This window comes from Pecten maximus, chromosome 16 (assembly GCF_902652985.1).
Source record: "Pecten maximus chromosome 16, xPecMax1.1, whole genome shotgun sequence".
Taxonomy (NCBI): domain Eukaryota; kingdom Metazoa; phylum Mollusca; class Bivalvia; order Pectinida; family Pectinidae; genus Pecten; species Pecten maximus.
The window spans coordinates 25,328,429-25,352,840 of record NC_047030.1 but is presented as its reverse complement, the minus strand read 5'-3'; the positions used below and the strand labels follow the sequence as shown (position 1 = coordinate 25,352,840).

Sequence of the window (24,412 nt, the reverse complement as noted above, 5' to 3'; positions counted from 1 at the left end):
TCTAATTACACGATACTTATAATGTCTACTTACACGATAATTATAATGTCTAATTACACGATACTTATAATGTCTACTTACACGATAACTAAAAGGTCTACTTCCACGATAATTTTCATGTCTACTAACTCGATGATTTTAATGTCGCTTAAATAATTTACAGAAATCGTAACTGTGATTTTAACTTTCAAGATAATTTTGACTTTTACGATAATTATTGTATTTACTTTCATATCAGTAACATAGATGACTGAAAATTGTTACATAAATATATTGTGTTTATAATGTTCACTTCGGCGTATATTCCAGTGTTTACTTTCACAATATTCACGATGTTTACGGAAATGGTTGATGTCACCATGTTTTAAATAACTGTATGTTTTTAAAACATTAATGTTGTTTATTTTAGAGAGGCGCTCGGGAGTTTGCATTGTCAGAGGGTTGCCGTGTGACACCTGCCGACCAATTGAGTTACGATTATTAGCTGCCGAGCTATCCCAGGGAGGATATGATTAGTCCTGATATGAGAACAGATCAATGGATTGTAGGAGGAACACTACGTACACCAGCCTTACTCAGGATATACATATATGCTAATATTGGAATAACTAATATAAGACCCCGCCATTTTCTACTATATCACGTGGTTTTGTGCTTGCATTATAAACAGCCCTATCGGGATCGTTTGTCTTTACTACAGAGATAAGACTCTCTTGGAAACATCAAGCCTTTGTGTTTTGGAACTTCCACAAAGCCGTTATGACGGGAACCGTGATTCTGTTTTGTTCAGTCTTATTGTCCAGCATATTTTTGTCAAACGCAAACTGGTACGGAAAGAGAGGTAAGTGTTGTTTTCATTTTCAAATTATTCAATTGTTAATCTAGATATCTAAAAAAAATTACATTAAGCAAATACTGAGATAACTAATCAATGTTACGTGTTTTGATTTAAATACTTGTTTATGGTTTCAGCAAATGACATTTATTTAGATTTCGTATAAGGATCATATCGCATGTTCTGAGTTAAAAAAGCGCAAGATTTGTTACTGAACTTAATCATTATCAACTATAATATCATAGACGTTCTGTTATATATTACAATTTCAAAAAAGCTATTTTTAGTAAACTGTAAGTTTTCAAAGCATCATTGCGGTATTTAGTGAACTTTAACAATAGTAATTCCTACAAAGTAAACTTATTTTATAAACATTTCAAGCATGTCGTATTTATTAAAACCTTTCTAAATCATAAACGTTTAAATGTCCAAATTATTATATACTATTATTTTGTAATTAGTAGGTTTGTATATATTTCACATATCGTCAGTTGGTACAGCATTAAGTAATCTCTTAACTTTTCTATCACCAGATCGGATTTTGTGACCTCAAGTTTTACTTATCGTTAGACCTTATTTAGTGAACTCAATTTTGCAAATTATCAGTTAGTATTTAATGAAATCTAACCTCACAAGTCGTCAGATGGCATTTAATGAACTCTCATTTAAATAATGATAATAAAAACCTCCATAAACAGTAAAATATTAAACAGTGCCAGGTTGCACTTACCGAAATCTTATCCTATATAATCTTTTACTTTTGATATCAATTTATTCTTATTATGTTTTACACTGTATTGGTCAGGTTTTAACGTTGCATAACTTTCAGCTCTTAATTAGGGACCGAACCAATTTTGATCTACAAACGACCATCAATTTCAACGACAATGACAGTTAACTATTGAAATGGCCGGTTGTGGGAAAAACTTTTTCTATATTACATGTATTAGAAAATGCAGTTTTTCATTCTGTTAAACCTTCAAATATTGGTTTATTGTAGAGGTCGTTTCAAAAAAGGTTACACGTAACAAAACAAATCATGTGGAAGCTCTTGATGTTCCTGCGCCTATATATCTTATATAAGGTACCACCAAAGTTGGTACATCTTTTAAAATCCATGGTCATCGAAGATAATTGCTAAACGCTCTGCGTGTTGGAAGTGAGAAGACTGGTTCACCTGTTGTCATTATAGTGTGACCGGATGAGGTGTCTTGCGGGCAGTATGATTCTGTGAGGTAGCACTATAAAAGTCAGCATTCATTCATCGCTATCGCAAGGAGACAAATATGACCATAGCGCAGCCTCCAAAAACACACAAACACTACACAGATGTATCGCGAACATAGAGGCGGCCGTCCTTAAATGTTCACACCTGCTAATAGGACGTTAAACATAAAACAAATAACAAAGAAACAAGGAAACAAAGACAAACAAAGGGAGACTGTCCTTGAATGAATGTAGCTGTTAATAGAATTTTAAAACCAGGCTTCATTTGTTATCTTATATCTAATCTACATTATGCAACAATATATTTAACCATTGCTTGATGTATTGACCACGAATACTTCAACTTCAGACTATACAAATTAACTGCTGGCGTGTTTAGCAAATGTGGGAGAAGTTCTATCACAACTGCCTATGCGGTTATTTACTTCAGTTTCATTAATAAACACCAACCATTACCACGTTTTTAGTAGCTATAGGTGACAGATGTTGTATATATTTCATATTGCACTTTCACTGCTTTGTGACCTACTCCTAAATTGATAAAACATTTATAAATGTTTGCTTTTTTATTTTGTGACCTTTTCGTCAACGGCATATTTTTTTTGTTCCACATGCTTATAATGCCACCTGTTTTTGCCGATAATAAAACAGTGTTAAATATGTATCAAGGGAAGCTTTCCATTGACAGAACGAATATGAATATCTATCGAAGAAAATATTCTAAAGTGATTACGGCGCCAACCATCCACTATCTTCATTGGCTTAAAGTTAAGTTATTTTCTTTTTCCGACAATCTCCTCTTTTATGCATTTTGCTATGATTAAAAAAAAAGTCTTTTCATAGTGAAATAGTGTTTCACTCTTTTGACTATGTAGGTGTTACGTGGACGAGGTGTGTCGAAATCCAAAATTGCATTTGTCTGTCATCTTTATGTTTGATTAAGTTCAGAGTGTGTATCCCCTACTGGTTTAGAACCAAGAGTTTCAATAATATCCCGTCAGTTCTTCCCGACAAAGAAGGGTAGATATTCACCAGCTAGTTGCAATGCACTACACTTACAACCTCATTCCGGACAACTCCGGAACAAGACATGCACACTTCTCATCAACACACATACATAAGTATCTGCTGCAAATGACACATTCAAATACCCTTCTTGCCAGATACAACTATACAATTGAATCTCCTCCCCGTAGCAGCAGTGCACTGCACAACACTAGAGGACTTTGAGGCACATATTCCAATCCCTAGCCCTTGAATCCCTCACATACTTAAAGCATTACATAGGCGCTTACCTGATCTTATACTTTTCTTAAATAGTGAAACAAATCACTGTAATTTCACCCTTCCACCTCTCCCAATGCCCTTGCGTACAACGAGAACGTATTCAACGATAACGGATGAGTTCCAAACCAAACCGTAAGAAGAATGACATCGTGGCTACAATCATCGCCTTAAAATTTTCGCAAATATTGTTGTTGAATCGGCATTTGTTTGATAAATAGATAATGGTGAATTACACATTGAAATATATTTACATATTGTTAGGCTAAAAAGTAAACTTTATTATATTTTAAACAACTACAAGTAGAGTTTATATTCATAAAGCGATGATTTCTCCTGATTAATAGTGGAATGGGTTGATATTAAGCGATACAGGATACCATAAACAGTATTATATATGTATGTGTTCACCAGGAGTTTAAAACACTGAAGACCTCTGTTGATGTTTACAGTGATAGAAGGAGAATGTCGAATGGACTCACGTGGGTGAGAGTAACGAGTCTGTGCCGCGTTCTAGTAGGACCTACCGAATCGTAATGCACTGATTCATTTATTTACAAAACAAGGTTGCAGACACTTTTAATTTTCCCAATTACCAGTTTTATAATATACAAAAAAAAATCTCCTTCCCTACGTATTCCTGTTCATTTTCAAAAAAACACCATGGTAACAGTATGGCAGTACTACGGCACTTCTGCGATACCAAATATTCTACCATATACATTGAGCCCAACGGAGAACCAATCAACGGTCCGCTCCGGTTTCCGACCAACATTTAACGAAGTCATAGCGGAGTACTACCGCTGTACTTTCTTTGTACTGCTCGCTCCAGCAGCACAACGGCAGGAACTTTTGAAAATGTTAAAAAAATTATATACCGTATCCTGCCGGTTTTTTTTGGTTTTTGTTTTGCTGCTGCTGCTGCTGCTGATGTCATGACGATGGTCTAACAATGTACATCCGTTCTTAGCGATGTGAAGTCATTGCGCTGCCTTATTAGTACCGATCCCCAAAAAGTTGTGCGCCGTTATAGCTCCAGTAAGGAAAATTGGCTAGGTATGTGTGACAGGCCCTTAACCAAATGGAAACAGACGGCCGAGATGTTACTGTCGTAATCATTAAGCTGACAACGCAGACTTCACCTAAAATGTCTGCTACTGCCTTAGAATCGGTGACCGGAAGATATATATTTATCACGGTGGACGTCGTTTCCAAACCATTTCAAATATTATCATTTCAAAACGAAAGCTTTTAACAATTGTGTTGTCAGCTTTAAGGATACGGTGTGATACAACGTCTAACTGCGCAACAAGGGCATGTCCTCACATAAGGCTCTTCTGTAAAGTTGTACCGGAAGCAGGAGCACGTATTTGATATCGTCCTTCAAATTTTGAGCATCGGAAACTGATCTTCTCTAAAGAAAGTATTATTGATTTGAAAGAAAGTTACGCGTAGATCGACATTTGTTAAATTAAGTATTTCCGCTCTTTGTCTCAAGGACGTTTACTTTTAAAATAATATCTAACATTTGACCGGATATGACGTTGAATTTATAAACAAAGAAAACAATCACGGACATCCGGTAAACTCCGTTCCTCATCACTGTCATAACAGATCAGTGTATGTCTGTGATGTATAGACTGTAAATATACCGATTCAGTCGAGTTAAGGTGCCAACAAAACGAACTATTAACATATTCAATTCGTCCGCCTTAATGAAACAAGTAAAGTCACTTCATCTACCGATTTTGATTACTATTGTTCATTTTGAAAATTTTGGAACATTACAGATGATTAGTGTGTCGATAAATATGCTAGTATACTGCTGACAGTTTAAATATAAACGATATGACAGAACACTGAAACTCCTAACATCACCTAGTTTTTTAAACTGCCGCGTCTGTAGTCTATATATGAACCGCGGCAATCGCGTTATTTTGTGTCTCTACACTATAAGCATACCGCTTCCTGCACCGTCCTTTTTATTTGGTCGTTTTGTCAATTGACGAACAAATAACGTTGGTGTTATTACAAATATAGCCGTACTATTAATCGGCGTTTATGTATGACCAGCAAATGAACTTTTTTACAAATAAGAGAAACCATAATGAATGGGAGCACGTCACAGGCTAAACAAAATTACACCAGCAGTATTGTATTAGCTTTGGTTCATTCTTGAAACCCCATGGCGGTCATCACACAATTAATCTATCTTTATTGCCGCTAGATGGCGTTTATACTGATGTTTAGTGTATTTAGTAGGAAGCCCCTGCGTCAGAGTCGCTTATAACGGAAAACAGTCTATCGTAAATAATCATATACAGCAATGTCTCATTATAGTCATATGTTAATGTAGCTGAATAGTGAATAGGTAATACTTATACACTACCGGTAATAGGTTTATATTAAGGTAAATCGACCTCATTTAGGATCGACGGCATATTTTAAGATGTTCGACGTTTTTTGTGATTTCGGGTGAGTTTTCTCAAATTAATTTGTATTATTTATGAATATGTCTTTGAGCATAATAAGTGTTTTACCGTCATCTCAGGACGACATTTATGCTTTGCTGCCTAACATCAACTTTGAAAATACTGTATATTAATCTTCTATAGGTACAGTATCACTCTTAACAGTTGCGAAACAAATTATATCAACTTATATTAATCAGGCTTTTTGGCCCGAATAGAAGCGCGCGAGGGGTCTTACTATGGGAGGAAAACAAAGTACTCGTAGAAAACCCAGGTGGTCGGGCAGGTGACAATGATCCTTTTCACGTCCAATCAGGCAATCGAACCCGGACTTAGTGAGAGGCTAGTGTGTGTTACCACTGTGACATAGAAGAGAAAAATCAGTGTCATCCTTTTAAATCAGTTTTAAAGTAGTTCAGAACGTATTGGTTGCATTACTGTGTAAAAAATAACACTATGGGGACAGGTAATATTGTTACGGGCTAAAATAACAAGAAAAACACCTCAAACATTATGACCAAAAGTACCGAAAATGGCATAGTAAGGTTCACAAACTTGTCCAAGAACTAAAAAACTCAAACGAAATCCTTAAAACTATATCCCCCCCCTCCCTCGCTCCCTCACAAGTATCAAACAATGATATGATACAGGTAAACAATATTGTTACTGGCTAAAATAACCAAACAAATATTAAATATTTAAAATCAAATATTATGACCGCAAGTACCGAAAATGGCATAAATAAGGTAAACAACCCCTACTCTTATGTATATATCAAACATAAATAGTATACAGGTAGACAACATGTCGAGAGATGTTTGAAAATAATTAGACAAAATACCTAAATGTAACTTATGTTAACATTCGATTGTGTTCATATTAGAAATGTCTGATGGGGGTTTCTCGAGCGGATTGATTCTGTCTGTGAATGCTCCTTTTTTTGCGGTCATTTTTTCGAGTAAACCAGATTTCTTTAAGGGTATATACACGGACATTTTCCCAGCAATATTGCCACTGAAAAACTCAATCACAAGTATACCATAAATACATTACGGTCATAATTACATTATTATCATTTTGAATTATTTATCATCCATACGCCAACAAAAGAGGTTAACTGTTGACTTCAAAGGGCCTTTGTGATATAACCGGCTGAACAGATTACCGACAATACGCGAGCAATATTAGTTTATTGTTCTTGTTACAAAAACATTATGTAACTTCTTTGTTGCCGTATTTCTGTGTTATACTTTCATTATGTTTACAAACTTCATTATTCTATTTAACAATCAAACGCTTGTTAGATTGTATTAAGAGCGCCATGAGTATTAGATGTCACCCAGATTGAATTTTTAGTGACAAAATATGCAACATAACAATAGTTTAATTGTTATATTTACATTTACATATATGTTAAACTCTGTTTTTCTTTAATAAATACGTCCGTCATTTTTACTCATTTCGGTGGCTAAGATGGTGCCCAAGTCAGAGACTGTCCTGACCGGGTGACTTGATACAGTTGTTATAACAGTAGATGGCTAGGTGATATGGGTATTTCAGATGGTGCCCCAGGCAGACTGTCCTGACGGGGTGACTTGACACAGTTGTAATAACCGTTGATTGCTGGGTGATATTGGTACCGTAGTCGGTGCCCCAGTCAGAGACTGTCCTGACCGGGTGACTTGATACAGGTGTAATACCCGTAGATGGCTAGGTGATATTGGTACCGTAGTCGGTGCCCCAGTCAGAGACTGTCCTGACCGGGTGACTTGATACAATTGTAATAGTTGTAGCTGGTTAGGATCGGAGCCTGATTTGATGCCCCGGTCATGACACGAATAAAAAAGGCTGTATACTCTAGTCATTTTAGTTTCCAATTTATATGTATCCTGTTTTAAAACATAATTAATGTAATATTACATATATATTATATATACATTAATTTAAATGTGAATACCCTTTTTTAACTGCACGGTATATCACAACGTTTCGCAGACCTATTAACAGGAAAGCATACAAATTTTCAAGTTCCTAACGGAAAACATGAAATTTATAATCTGTTAAGGAAATCAGCCTACACTATACATTTTAAAACCTTTATCTGGCACACAACACCTCACATTCGTTTTTTATTTGTAGTATTGGCATATCTACCAATCGTGGACCATGTCGAACAAGACCTTATCTTTCTCTATACTGTGTTCTGAGTAGCCGACATAATTTGATAAACCTCGCAGTGTTCTGCTTATTAAGCTTATATATATATCATGCACTAATGCACTATTATCTGGCTTCATGGAAAATCATACCATTTAGGCAAATATGACCTTAGGGTCCAAACTTCTGAGCTCGTGTTAAAAGGCAGTAATGGTGTAAAACCTTCCCTGTGTGAGGGTAGTGCTCTCTGTACGATACGGTTTGGATGTTATTTAAAAACTCCATGGCAGCAGCTAGAGGTCATTCTACCTCCTGTCAGTCAGACTAAAGGTTAGGAAAAGACGATACTCACCGAAGAAATGAAATAAAAAAGGAACGAAAGAAGTAGGGAGGAACATGTACTCTTTGATAACACCTTGGTATTGACATAGATTTACAGATATTCCGTCTCATCCAGTTAACACACTATTAATATACTGTACACAGAGCGGTACTAACAAACTATTAATATACTGTACACAGAGCGGTACTAAAAAACTATTAATATACTGTACACAGAGCGGTACTAACAAACTATTAATATACTGTACACAGAGCGGTACTAACAAACTATTAATATACTGTACACAGAGCGGTACTAACAAACTATTAATATACTGTACACAGAGCGGTACTAACAAACTATTAATATACTGTACACAGAGCGGTACTAACAAACTATTAATATACTGTACACAGAGCGGTACTAAAAAACTATTAATATACTGTACACAGAGCGGTACTAACAAACTATTAATATACTGTACACAGAGCGGTACTAACAAACTATTAATATACTGTACACAGAGCGGTACTAACAAACTATTAATATACTGTACACAGAGCGGTACTAACAAACTATTAATATACTGTACACAGAGCGGTACTAACAAACTATTAATATACTGTACACAGAGCGGTACTAACAAACTATTAATATACTGTACACAGAGCGGTACTAACAAACTATTAATATACTGTACACAGAGCGGTACTAACAAACTATTAATATACTGTACACAGAGCGGTACTAACAAACTATTAATATACTGTACACAGAGCGGTACTATTAACTGTTGTAACACTGTATAGCAATGAAACAAGCAATTACGCTGAATTATCATCCGTTGTACATAGCCGGGCTTTATACAAGCTGACACGCGATATTGTCTAACTCTCAAATGCGGCAATAACATTCTATATCATAACACACTATCATGTTATTATCACACGCCGTAACCCGGTTAAATACACGCTGACACGCGATATTGTCTAACTCTTAAATGCGGTAATAACATTCTATATCATAACACACTATCATGATATTATCACACGCCCTAACCCGGTTAAATAAGCGCTGACACGCGATATTGTCTAACACTCAAATGCGGTAATAACACTCTATATCACACACGCTATCACGATATAAACACACGCCGTAACCCGGTTAAATACACGCTGACAAGCGATATTGTCTAACACTCTAATGCGGTAATAACACTCTATATCACACACGCTATCACGATATAAACACACGCCGTAACCCGGTTAAATACACGCTGACACGCGATATTGTCTAACACTCTAATGCGGTTATAACACACCCTATATCGAGGTATCATCACACACACTATCACGTTATTATCACCCACCGTAACGCGATACTATTTTACGCCCAAATGCGATATAAATATACTTTTGTCGGGCTATCAACATGCACTTTCATGCTATTATCACACGGCCGTAAATCGGTTTTATGCGCGCTGAATCACGATACTATCTGACACTCAAATGCGGTAATATCAAGGTTTCAACACACACTTTCTTGCAAGCATATCTCAGGCCGTATGGCGGTATCATATTGTCAAACCCACCTGCAATATTATCACACGCCGTATCGAGGTATCATATGTTGTTTTAGATTGACCCAAACATTGACTCAAAAGTACTTTTGGACTCTTAAATTGTACTTTGGGTACAAGTACACAAACACCGTTACACATGCATTGCTAGTTATGAACAAATACAGTTGTATTCTATCTTAAGTACAAATGGTACATAACCAAGCGAATAATTTGTCTATCCATGAACTGCTGTTCAGCTTTTGTGATAGAGTGGAGTTAAGAGTGAAATTTCCGTCTGCCCATATCATTAATATAAATGTGCAGATAAGAATTCGTCATATTTATGAAATTAAGTCATATTGATGAAATTATTATAATAAATTTTCTTCAGAATAGCAAGTATGAATTAATACAATAATTAATATAATAATGAATACTTTTACATTACGTCTGCGTACATATGGAGGGTCTTATTTACGTCAATGTTGTACTTTAGGACTATATATAATACTTCATATCCGTGTCGTTGTCGAACCAACAATGCAGCTACATGTCTATTTGTCTTTTGCTGACCTACTTTTCGGTTAAAGTCACACCTACTAAGCGTGCCCTCGTACAGATTACTTCTGACTTCGACACATATATCGTTTTGTTTAATTCTCCAATTTTCCAAATGGAAGATGAGTGACCCTGAAAAGGCGTGTAACGTCAGCAAAAAGCATTACCATACAAGAATGGCGTCGTTGATTACATAGGCTCAGATTTCAGAGGGTGTTTGTAGCTCAGTTTCATGTCTCTTCAATAATGACATTTACCTAATACGTAAATATGTCTTCTTATTTTACTGTAGGTATACTTTTGTGTTTTCTGTAATCTATAAAATATGACAAACGGAAATCAGGAAAGAATGTTTATTATGATTTAATATGTTTGTGTCTAAGGTACCAGGGAATATCGCACTTGTATTTCCGGTTATTTAAATGTTAAACAAAATCTGTGTTTTCCATGTTGTACCCTATTAGCATTAAGTTGAACAATAAACACAGCACCAGCTGTGCATGAAAGCAATGCCTCTGGTCTCGCGAGAATGTCAAGGGTCATAATATATGAACAAAACACGTTCAATGTTACATAACATTCATATCTATTCTCCCATACATTAATTTGCACCAGGTCAGACTATTTTCCTTATCACGAAACCATCGAGATGAAGAATCGTCCAAGGTCATTCCTCCATCTTGTTCTGTGTATAACCTAATCAGGTAGCCCTACAGACAAGACATCCGCCATGATTCCGTGACACACATACCGATATCAAACTGGGCTGATATATGTATATAAGACCACTTGTTACTGTCTCGGCATACAATGGTCGAATTCTTATTATTAAATTAATTAAATTATGAGACTATTGCGAGGCCACATCCTGATTTCTGCTTTTCTTTCGCCAGTTTTGAGTTTTGAGTTTTAATTTTTTTTTTACTTCATTCTCTTTGGTATCAACACTTTAGGATCGACCTATAAACGTCACCGACGATGATGCATGATGCAGTTTTTTGCTTTATTTTTTGTTATTGTATTTTACTCTAAACTAGTATTAAACGTTGCTATTATCCAGGGTGTATTTTGTACAAGCAATTATTTTTTTGGACCTGGGGGGTATAATCGGAGCTAAACCGGTACATCTGGTGCTGAAATGCAACATCTATCACTAAAGAATTATATATCTCTGATATGCTTTATGCAGAGAAAAACAGTATTTTGAGATTTCCTGAAAAAATTGCTTTCACATTAGTGAGCTATCATAGAAATAAAATTGTTCATCGGTTTACAGAAGGCATCGTGTTTTGTCTTGAGAGGTAATCACTTCAAAAGCGTACTACTTTTGCAATTAGTGTACTTCCCAATGTTGTATTTCGATGCAAAAATGTGATTGGTCTGCCAGCAGACACCACACAACGCATGTCGTAAGTGAACTGTCCAGTGTTTTACCTGAGCACTTTACAGTTTATCAGCAAAAAGAAAATGCTGTCCCGAAATTTGCCTGAACAAGATATACATACAAACAACGAAACGATACCATAATGCTGAATCTATAGTGGGAAGGGGTGATGGAAAATACACAATATCTATGAGACAATTCCGAATTTCTAAAACAAAGAAACAGATGAATGCATTTGAAAAATACTAATTATCAATTTTAAGTCCTAAACTCAACTTCTTACCTAGTTTAATGGCCAAATACTAAGTGACATTTCTCCCAAACATCAATTTATTTATTTTATTGCTTGATTTGAAAGAACAGAAACACGTGGGTATGCTCTTTTCGTTAGAAATTAACCTTGGCACACATGATAAAAGACACAATAATGGACTTACACACTAACAACATGAGCATACCATGCAGCACTATCAAATGATTAAAAAAAAAAACACACAAACAAACACACAACCCCCCCCCCCCCCCCCCCCTTCCCCTTCCCATCCCCCCAATTTTATTTTATTATTAAAGGTCATAATGATTTTATATTTCAGGCAAATTCTTTTTATTGCTTTTCTTTACCGATTCATTTTTGTGTTGGTTTAGTAACGGTTATCATATTTAGGACGTCAAACCAGGGCCGGCACGTCGGGAGAGGTCATCGTTGTAATTGATTGTTGTTGATAACAGCTTAATGAATAACACACTTTAATTTCTTACCCTTTGTATTGACATCTTCCAAATTCCGATGGCAAAAGCCAGTGTAATTTTATTTTGAAAAGTATGGAAACCACCATGGTGATTCATAGAGAAAAGCGATGCCATTTCGCAGAATCATCCAATATGTAAAATGTACGAAAACAAGTAAAGGCTGTACCGAGAAACCGTGACTTTTTGAGGCTGCGGGTTGTACTGACGACCCTTGTCTGACATGTACTTTGATTCCTAACATGTAGATGCAAATTAAAATTACATTTGATGTAATTAAGGTCTATGTGAATTGCATGGCTCTATTCACAACAGTGAAACTCATTACCAGAAATATCGATTTGGATTTTTTTCTGATTGTCAAAGAAATGTAATCGAAAAGTTCCCCATAACTGCGTCTAAATGTGAAGTGAAATAGAATTAAATATAAGGATGTTTTCTTTTTTTCATGATTTTTTGCCAATCCAAGTTGAGCCGAACTCTGGGAGTGCGTTCGGTATGGTATCCTTGTTTCGCAGTGAGTTCCCTCACTTGTAAAGGGCGCAGCTCGAACGAGGCAAAGGCCCGTCGCCAAGCAGACTTATAAATAAGCAATTCTCCCAAATTCATCTATACCTACGACTGAAAACGTTTCTCAGTGACCTCCGTTACGGAAGTTCATAAAAAAAAACCATGACCGCTAGTCGGAGTCGCGTCCTCTGGAGATTACAAAACATGTACCTTAATGTAAACAGCAAAGTAGCGTTGATTAGAAAATAAAAAAACAAACCTCGGGCAAAGATTTTCAACAAAAACATATATTTATTAATGTATTCAAACATATCTACTGCGTCATGATGATACTGCTATTTTAGAGTTTTACCGCCAGCTATATATGATAACCGAGTATTTCAAAACCGAATAAGATGCACTGACATAATGTTGTCGTGATACGTGCAAAATTGAAGAAGAGCGCTCCATTATGTTCGATTTATTTATTGATACACACGTATCTTATAAAGATTGTCGAAATTTAATGGGATTATTTGCGGGAGATGTGTTATTAGGTTGTATTTCAAAGCTTATACGAGAAATGACAGCTGGTATACTATAGGGTTGTGACTAATTACAATGAAGGACGGTAACTCTAAAATATTGTATAATTATCCCAATTGAAATCGTCAAACTCCTTTGGTAGTCTATATTTGTAGTGTTCAAACGCCATGGGGTCGTTTAAATGATGACTTATCGCAGATTATCCATTAAAACAGCTTTAATTTTGTTTTACGAATCGTCTTTCAAAATTGTCAAAACAAGAAAGGCAAGGGGCGGACACCACAGGGGGGATATCTCTTCCGTCAAACTAATAGGAGCCAAATTGTCTACTCTCATCAACGAATGACTGCCCTACAAATCCTTAAATTGAAGCAACATTTAAGAACCTCTGTAATGAAGACTATTGACAAATATAAGCCCTGTAATTACATTTATACCTTTTGAAATCATATGTATATATATAAGATTCTATATAATGTGTGTTATCACTGAAGATACAGTTTTGAATATCAAATTGAATATCAGTTTAATTACATCATATTGGATATATTGTAATTTGATGAATGGAGATATTCAATCTCCATTAGAATGTGAAAGATGAAGTAATTTTTGAGAGTATGGAAATAATACTAAAGTAACAGGACACACATTGAATAACCATCGTACTTGGGTCATTGAAAATATTCCTGAACAAAAGAAATTCTTTGTAATATAGATGAAATCTCGACTTCCTAGCGCATGCCCGTCATCATTATTGCAAATATTTGTAAGGCGCCAAGACGTCAATGCGCAAATACGCTACAACGCCGAAGCGCCAACAAGCCAACACGAGATGGTCGTAAACAGCCACCATTCACCATTGAGTGTGAAACACCTGACGAACATTGACATTGATGTCATACTACATTTATGTATTGTTGGATAACGCAGCTTTTGTAAAGCAGATTCCCTTTAAATTGAAATCACGGCAACTGGCTCTGTTGACATTAAAATCACTTACTAGTCAGTGATTGGAATATCTGTCGTCTACTCAGAAAATTAGTGCCAAAATTAGAACACAGATGTCTTAATTCAATTGTCATGAACTATACAATGTTCATTTCGATTTTGAACGTATTATGATTGCCCGTTTTTTTGAAAAATTATCGGGAAACGACTTTTTTGGGGCTTACAGTAAATGGTCATGACCCAGATTCGTGAGTTTTTTCTTCTTCGACTATAGCATTGGTGCTGAGATATTGCTAACTTCCTCAGCCGTAATAATTCATAATAACACGACTTTTAAATTGTTATGCAAGTCAACTTCTACTACATCATAGCTCTGGACTTCCTGTCCACTGTAGCAAAGCGAGAGACGATGGATATGATCCAGTTGAGATATATTGTATATTGGTTATAACTGAAACAATACTTGATCACTATACATTTGACCCCTAATATAGCGCTCTCACTTCAAAAAATTAAAAAGGAAATTAAAGAAGTTTGGTATCACCTGGTCATAGCTAAACCTTTAATTATAAGTTATTTAGATTGAAAGGGAATTGTGAATATGATACAGGTGGTTTTAGTTGCATTTTTGTTCTTGAAGAGTTGTTATTATCCATGATCCTCAGGTTGGTCAGTATGCGTGTGGATGGATCTGAACGTGACGTTTCGGTGACTAAACTCTGTCACCTTCATAAGACACTTGCAAGTGCAGAATTTGCCCACTGTGGTGTTCAGTGTACGGGAGTGTGAACAAAATGTAAGGTCTCCTCTCGCATACACTATACTCTATGTGCACTTATCTGTCAGACTGTATACAACAAGTCGATTTGGCTACTTTGAGGATGTGTAGAAGTCCATAAAAAGTGCATCCACATTGTTTAGAGTATATATATATATCACTGTTGTTTACGAAGAAGGGTAAAACCAGTTGACAAGTCAAGAGAAATGCGTCATCAATTTTCACCTGAAAATGCGTTTTTAACAATGGTTTACGACACACATGTGCGCTATAAGACGATGACGCCCGCTCCTCGGGGAACAGTCAATGCCCTAGAGAAAACGTGAATCGATCCTGATGTCATTGTTATTAGTACTGTTGTGCTTGACGAAGACGAGTGAGACGACATACGCTAATAGGCCAATCCTGTGGTGAAATATTCATTTTAATATTGAAATTAGCAAAGGTGTGACGTACTGAAAAAAGTATTGCATTTTTGAGGGAACTACGAGCTGACAGTGCTGCATCGAGATGCAATAATGTCCTCGTCTCCGGCTTGGGTAGTATTGAATTCCTTGACATCACAACATTTACAGCAATAATATATAAATCGTCCCAATTTGAGGTTAATACAATTTTAGATGAAAGATAATGCGATAACAAATAATTTGTATAGAAATATTATTGAATGGTGAGTGATAATATTTGGCCATAATTTGACAGCCGTAAGATACTAGCTACGCATGACCGGTAATGAATTGCTCTAATTTTCAGATTAATCAAATGATATGTTATCTCGGTATTGCTACATCTTTGATTTGTCAGGAATACCTCACAATTTATAAAGTCATAATCATAATGCGTTTACCGTTTATAACAGTACGATCCAAACCAACAAGCTCTAATACATCAATATTGTTATGATCGCAAGCTTACAAATGATAAACTGAAAACAGGGAGGCGTGGCAACATTAAGACTCCTGTAAAGCGTAACCAAATTTCCAATGGGAACCATTCAGCCAGAAAAATAATCCCTGGATATTTACGTACTAAATGTAAACAGCTTATCTATCTTATGCATTAACCAGGCAGACATTTTGGATTTCTTTTAAAGAAAATAATGATTCGATATGGACCACAGTCCTATGTTCGCCAAATGGTATATGCGATTCTTCTTCAAACTGATACGATGGGAATAAAAAATCATGACTACATTTCTCGTTGGTCTCATTTTACATGACACTAGATAAATACACCAAATTTGTTGTTATTTTAACTTGGCCACTGAATTAACATAGACCTCTAGCTCGTTCCCTTGCATTGAGTAATTACTCAAAAATATGGACAAATTAGAAACAACAATGTCAATTGTACTTTAGTTGGGCCTCATTGACACGTTACAGACCAGGAATAAACCCCAGTGTTAAAATAAACAAAGCAGAACACAACCACTGTAAAGGTCCCAAGTACTCTTCAAACCTAGCGACCTTATTAGCGACACACAACAAATATTTGAGATGCCATTTAATTATATATGCTATATGATTAAGAATCTTTTGTGTTTAAGGATTGTATGTAATTGATAATAGTATGTGTTTAATGATCTGATGTGATTAAGGATGTTACTTGATAAACAATAACATCTGATTAAGGATCTGATATGATTATGTGATTAGGGATAGTGTATGATTGTATGATTAAGGTTAGGATGTGATTAAGGATGTTATATTATTAAGGATGTTATGTGAATAGGGATTTTATGTGATTAGGGATGTTATGTGATTAGGGATGCCATGTGATAAGGGATGCCATGTGATAAGGGTTGTTATGTGAATAGGGATGTTAGATTATTAAGGATGTTATGTGAATAGGGATGTTATGTGATTAGGGATGTTATGTGATTAGGGATGCCATGTGATAAGGGTTGTTATGTGATTAGGGATGTTATGTGATTAGGGATGTTATGTGATAAGGGTTGTTATGTGATTAGGGTTGTTATGTGATTAAGGATGTTATGTGATTAGGGATGTTATGTTATTAGGGATGTTATTTGAATAGAGATGTTATGTGATTTGGGATGTTATGTGATTAGGGATGTTATGTGAATATGGATGTTATGTGATTAGGGATGCCATGTGATAAGGGATGCCATGTGATAAGGGTTGTTATGTGAATAGGGATGTTATATTATTAAGGATGTTATGTGAATAGGGATGTTATGTAAATAGGGATGTTATGTGAATAGGGATGTTATGTGAATAGGGATGTTATGTGATTAGGGATGTATGTGATTAGGGATGTTAGGTGATAAGGGATGTTATGTGATTAAGGATCATATGTAATTAATGGTGTTATATAATTAAGAATATCACGTGATTAGGGATGCTATATAATTTAATGATGTTATGTGATTAGGGATGTTATGTTGTTGATGACGAACTATAAGACGATGCCGGCATAATAACAAAACCGAAATCTGTAAAACGAGGACAAAATATATAGATTTGCATGGAAACCATTGACAAAGCCAATTATTTAAAACAAAATCTGTTTACGATCATAAGCGAGTAACGACCACATTAACGAAGGTTGTATTTTTAAACGTTAGATTTTAAAGGAAATAGCCCACTTCCAATTAATTAAGTAAAGAGGAAAGGACATATATAAAACACTAATTAACATTTCCAATTAAACGTTCCTAAATTCTGGCGACGGATTGGCACGGAACCATATTCATCGGTAACGCTTTAACCTGAAAACATTCGCCAAAAATAATTAAATTTCTGTTTACGTTTGAAAACTTACAAATACTAAAATTACCCAACATGCGTCAAAATGTCTTTAATCTGTATGTCCAGTAGTTAATGGAATCTTAAACACTCAAATTACTGCATATAATTTTAACAAAAATACATTAATAAATCCATACACAATCGGATAAAAAAGGCTGGAATGTACAATATACTATTATTTAACACAAAACCAATGCAAGGATTATGTTCGTTATATAAATTCGCCGTTTACTTTATACCGGTTTGGTAATTAGTTCAAACAGCTGCAACAGTTTGTCGATAGCCACCTTTGACCCCAGTTACACCATTCGTAATTAGTCGAGTATTCAAGATGCTTATTTTAAAGCTAACATCGAGTTTGTCACCTAATTTCTTTTCATCCTGATTAAACCCTGCTTTAAAATGCAATGTCCTGCGGGAAATCCAAATACAGCTTGTGGTATGGCCTTACGTGTAAACAACAGGAAAAATTAACAAAAAGGCAACAGAAACATTCCAAAGTGGGTCAAAAGAAATGTCACAATGGGGAAAACGAGTTGCAATTGCCCTATAATTCAACGACATTCTTCTTGTCCAATATTGCGTTTCGGCGGTACAAAAAACACAACTGTGTATTTTGAACGCGCCAATAATGTATTCTGAATTAAAATATGGTAATAAGAAAGTAATGGAAAACGCACGGATTTAAGTTTACCTGCAGTGTCTACCGCCAGCAATATCAAGAGTATACAAAAGGCATGATATATTAGAACCTTTCAACATAAAGTTTGTAATAGTCAGATACAGTAGAGGAAAAACTAGAACTAATTCATATCATATTTGACAGAAAAGATTTTTTTTATTTCACCCATCCATTTCATTCACAGATGAGCGTATCAAAGCTATGTAACCTAACAAAGAACTGAACTGATCGATATCGGTCGATATTGGAACTAGTAAAAACGAAACAATACCTGAATATTTTTGAATAAATAACGGTAGAATTGTTGCAACGAGCGCTTCGTGGTTACGTGGTTTATTTTAGCACCCTTTACATAGAATCAGATAAGCTCCATATACAAGTCCACACATTAGAAATGACAACAAACGGATCACAAAATGTTAATACAGGTCAATACAGTAGTCATGCCGATATATCTACATAAGTTATAAAAATCATTATTAAACAACTTCCTTTTCATGATGTATTTGGTACACGAAAATTTCCAGCATTATTTGTGTTGATACATATCACATGGATTTTCGACTTGTTTTCGCGTTTAAAGTGAATTAAAACCACGTGCTTTTCTTTCATAACAGGAAGCGAAGTTGATGACGCCTTCCAGAGATACCTAGAAGGCAGACTTGTGAAATCAATTAACATTCGGCATAATGACGACAGGCAAGTCCTGTTCAAGATATCGAAATTAATACAGGAATGGCAGCTGAAAAACAAAGCAAACGAGGTGGCAGAAGTGACGTCATATGACCGGAAGTGAACAACTCAATCAAACGAGACGAGAATCCAAAGCACCAATGTAAGTTTTATTTTAAGATTGACCGACAACATTGAATATTGCTCGTTTATGTACTTGCATAGCAGTGTTTTGAAATAATAATTATTAATAACAGAAAACATTAGATAAGTTTGATATCAAAACATAAATCTGGTGACCTTGTCGTCAAAAGATACATACTATTTTCGTCTGATTGCTCTTTGACTCATTCAAAATCATAAATAACATCTAAAGTATATTGTTTCCATGTATGTTAGTCTCCTTTGAGGCCCATTGGTTTCACAGAAAGCAGATGTTTTTCAAGTTTCTTTCAAAAATATGTTATAAATACCGTTTTGTTAATTACGAGGTCAAGGGTCAATAATTTTCGACATTGTAAATAAATACTGTTGATAAAGAACAAACTACAACTATATTTGATTTGTCATTGAAAGACCATAGACATTGACTTGATCAGTTAAACTACACAATGATTAATGAAAACACTTCTATCTATGGGGTTTTGAACTCATTTTAATTGACATTTAGAATCCGTGTGGCATGGAGGGTCTATCAAATCAAAACAAATGTTATCGCCATTTTTTATCTCCAAAAGACTAAATTGTGACATTGAAACGAATGGATTAGACTCCTCAAATGATTACAACCCAAATTTGACTTACACGGTGATATCGGCACTAACTTTTACCATGTGCCATGATGGGACACATTTCTCATTTAAACAGTTTTCAAATTATGTGTAGAAGGTGTCGGCCGCGGTTGGACATCTTTCTTTGTAGTATTTTCGGCCACATTTAAATATCACGTGCACTAAGATGGTAAAGGGTATTCGGCTATCCATTGTTAAATTTAAGCCATTGATCTGAAAAAGACTGCAATGGCAACCTTTTGATTATTAATGTATTGTCTTTAATAGATTTTCGTATTGGTGTGCATTAAATGGAAACTAAATGCTGTTTTCGTCAATTTATTAATGACTTTTAATTTGTATATTTCAGATTGTAGTGATGAACATATCCTGGGCGGTGCTTTTGTCTCGAAGGTTCTCGTTTTACCCTCGTGGAGTTCCCAGAAGATTTTATTTTCGTATTGATAAACGTATACATAGACTACGCACGAATTTCTGCGCGTGAAAACATGGACGTGCATATTTCATGTGTGTATTTATCGCTGTTAAGATTACCAATAGGAAACTAAAAGGATGACAATGTACTTTCTTATTTTTGTTCTTACATAATGAAGCATTGTTATCATTCATCAATATCATCACTACACCAACATCAGGTACAAAGACACTAGCAATATCACCTGAAACAACACATGATCAAAAATGTACCTGTATATATTTGCTTGAAATACTTATATATTTTTTAATTCACGTACTATTACACTTAACTTGTCATGTTTTTATAAGTAGAATCTCCAATCACCAATCAATTAAGTCAATTACCAATTAAAGATATACTAACAAAACAAACACTTTCATAAAAACAAAGCTAACATCTGATGCCTACTTTTTGCTGAGCATATGAATCTTACATGTACATATTCTTGAATATTGTAACCATTGTTTCTGAGTGTTTAGCTGTATACTATTCCAATAAAACCAGATAATTATACATATAACACGACTCGAAGTAAACACATATATAGATATCAGTTACCGGCGAAATAGCCCACAGTAAACTCCTATATATATATCCCTACTAGTTTTATTTACACAAATATAATCACTATCACTTACTGGTCTCGATTGCACAAATAGAGCCATACATATACAAAACTACTACCAACTGGTCAAAATTACACACATGGATAATTACCTTTATTTTTCTGTCCAAATCAAATTCAACACATATAAAATAACCGCTTACCAGTCTAGATTGCACAAATATACACACATAAAATAACCGCTTACCGGTGTTAATTATACACATGCACATATGTAATAACCTCTTTCCGCTTCAAATGACACACATACACAAGTAAATCTTATGTGTACCGTTCAAATTACACGCACAGCAAACATGCATACATTATACACCTCATATATACCTCACATACTTACCACGTCAAACCACATAAAGGCTTTAATTACATACATTACATAATTACAGTTACCGGTCCAAATTACACAAACACGCATATATGCTAACCGCTTATCGATCGGTGTAAAGCACATATATATACATATATAATTACCGCTTAACGGTCTAAATTGATCACATATGTAATTGCGACTTTCATGTACCGATGTAAATCACGCACATAGCAAACATACATATATGATTATCGCTTTAAGACCTAAATTACTTACATACACAATGACCACTTACCGGTCCAAAATATGAAAATATATATATATGCATATATATATAATTACCTCTTTCCGGTCCACTTTTTACACACATATAATAACGATTTACCGGTTCAAATTACACACAAAGCAAACCGGTATATATAACTACCACATAACAATCATATAAAACGTCCAATTACCGGTCATACAGAAAGTAAACACATATATGAGAAAGAGGAGAAAATGCAGCGATAAGACCAGGACTCGAACTCATGACCTCCGAATTCTAGACTGATACTCAGACCGTTTGAGCTACGTGGTCATCGGCGTTCAGCCCAGTCAAGTTTTACTACATTCATTCCTCCTTCCAGAAAGTGTTCGACCCCGACGGCACACACGAGGCCCTATTCAACCTCACTTGGTATTTAATTAGGCGTCGAATGTAAAAGGAGAGGAAAAATGCAGTGGCAAAACCGGGATTCGAACCTAGAACATTTAAACTCTATGCAGATGTTCTAATCATTTGAGCCTTCTGGCCACCGGCGTTCAGTAAAGTTCGGATAAACATAACTCATAGCTCATTCTTACCTCTCTATGTTTTGAACATAATTAACATTCACATACAATATACCATTTAGCCGTCTAAGTTATAAAGACACAACAATACCACTTAACCGTCTAACTCCCACAAAAACCTGAACTCGCCTGTATATCTATCGCTAATTAAAGACTGTGTATACATCATTCGATGTCCTTCGTTTTTTTTGTTGACTTCCAGCACATATGTTTGTTATTAATGATTTATTTTGATAAATTTATCATGTGTATTAGAATGTGATGTTATGAATACGAATGATTTTCTGATTTGTTCAAGTCGTAAACCTGTCAAATTTCCATCTTACAGAAATATACACCAAATTGTAAACTAGATAGATCATATAACCCCTAAAAAAGACCAAAGACCTGGATGTCTTGTGCAACTTTCTACTGGATTAAAAAAAAAACCGAGAAAGGTTTTAAAAAGAGAGACGATGGGATCCTTTTCCTAAAATTTCATTAATCAGGGAGAAAATATCATCAATACATTTCAACATCCTGCTACCAACACAAAACTAGCCAACGTTATACAACAGTGACAGGAGTATACTTTCATTTGCAATAAAATTTCTTCCTTCGCAAATTAAAAAAAAACCACATGAAGACTATTGTTAGATAAGGCAGTATTTGGTTGTATTTCTTATAATTTCGGTTTCATTGCTTGTCTCTGTTTTAATATCATGAACGATATCAAACTTTGATGCACAATGCAAAGGGGAAGAAATTCATGATTTATTTCTGGATACACCCAGTCAATAAGCTCTTTTCTAGCACATGATGTCTATTTTGGTTTGTGCAAGGAATCAAAACATCTTCATCAGGCAGCCTTAAATTAAAAAATTAATTTTATAAAAAAAACTATTTTTTTGTAAGCATACTGTTATGGTAATGACGCATTACCGTCGGTCGCGACTTTCTATGAAATGATCATGTGATGACTTATTTAGGGGGGGTGGGGGGGATGCAAACAAACAAACTGAAAAATGCATGATTGTAACACGAAAGGAAGAAGTATATTCATCATAGGACTTGATGTAGATTATCCTACTTATTTATTAGTTAATTCATAAGTATGTATGTACTAATCGTCCATGAACCATTACATGTATCCTCCAAACTACCCCACAATCAAAAATACCACTTCATAAATGATTTTCAATTAAGTAGGGTGATTACGCAGTGATTGTTAAGTTCAATGAACCATCAGCGTAGAAGTTGAATATCCTATCCTTCGTTGGAAAAATACCGCATACTGTATCAAGGAAATAAGACAATATCTAAATTTAGACAAATCAGATGCAATTCAACGGCTGCCTTCCATTTAAATCAGTAGATGAAAACATCGTTGTTGCTCAAACTATCAACCTTCTCTAAATTTTGACCAATCAGAAGCCGCTCTGCAACAGCTTATTTGAATGAGCAAATCGACGTCATACAAGTGTTGATAGAGTGAACATTTAAATGCGCAGATACTTAAAAAAAATCGTAGAATATCTCCACTTTGACCAATCAGGACGGGAGATGGCATCCATTTTATTGAGATATAAAATAGGAAGCATGGACGTGTTCACTGTCCCATAATAAGCCTATATACCTGTGATCGAATAATATATCAGTTTTACATTCTGACCTTTCAGACAATGAAATGATGGCAATTTTGTTTAATCGTCAAAGCAAACAGCCAAATTACTATTCACTATCCGACGACCTTTTATAATCAGCAACGGAAATTATATTACTATTAGTGTCCATAGTCTGATGATAAACCTAAATACACGCAAGATATTTTCAAATTCATTTCAAATATATTTTATTGACACAACAAAAAGATTGAGCAAGAATTGTTGTCAGATATATGTCATACGTATATATGGTTATCTCGGTATACCTAATCAAATTAAATACAAATGTAAAAGAATATACGTCTTGACACTGAGTCAAT

At 35.1% G+C, this 24,412-nt stretch overlaps 1 protein-coding gene and 1 long non-coding RNA gene across 2 annotated transcripts in view; one reads left to right on the top strand and one right to left on the bottom strand.

Annotated features, from left to right (window-relative positions):
- LOC117345077 (chloride transport protein 6-like) overlaps positions 1-24,412 on the bottom strand; it is an 80,023-nt gene that overhangs the window by 20,459 nt on the left and 35,152 nt on the right.
- On the top strand, positions 430-22,617 carry LOC117345078. Its single transcript, XR_004536345.1, has 3 exons — positions 430-841; positions 19,378-19,595; positions 20,573-22,617. It is a non-coding gene; the product is annotated as an uncharacterized LOC117345078 (long non-coding RNA).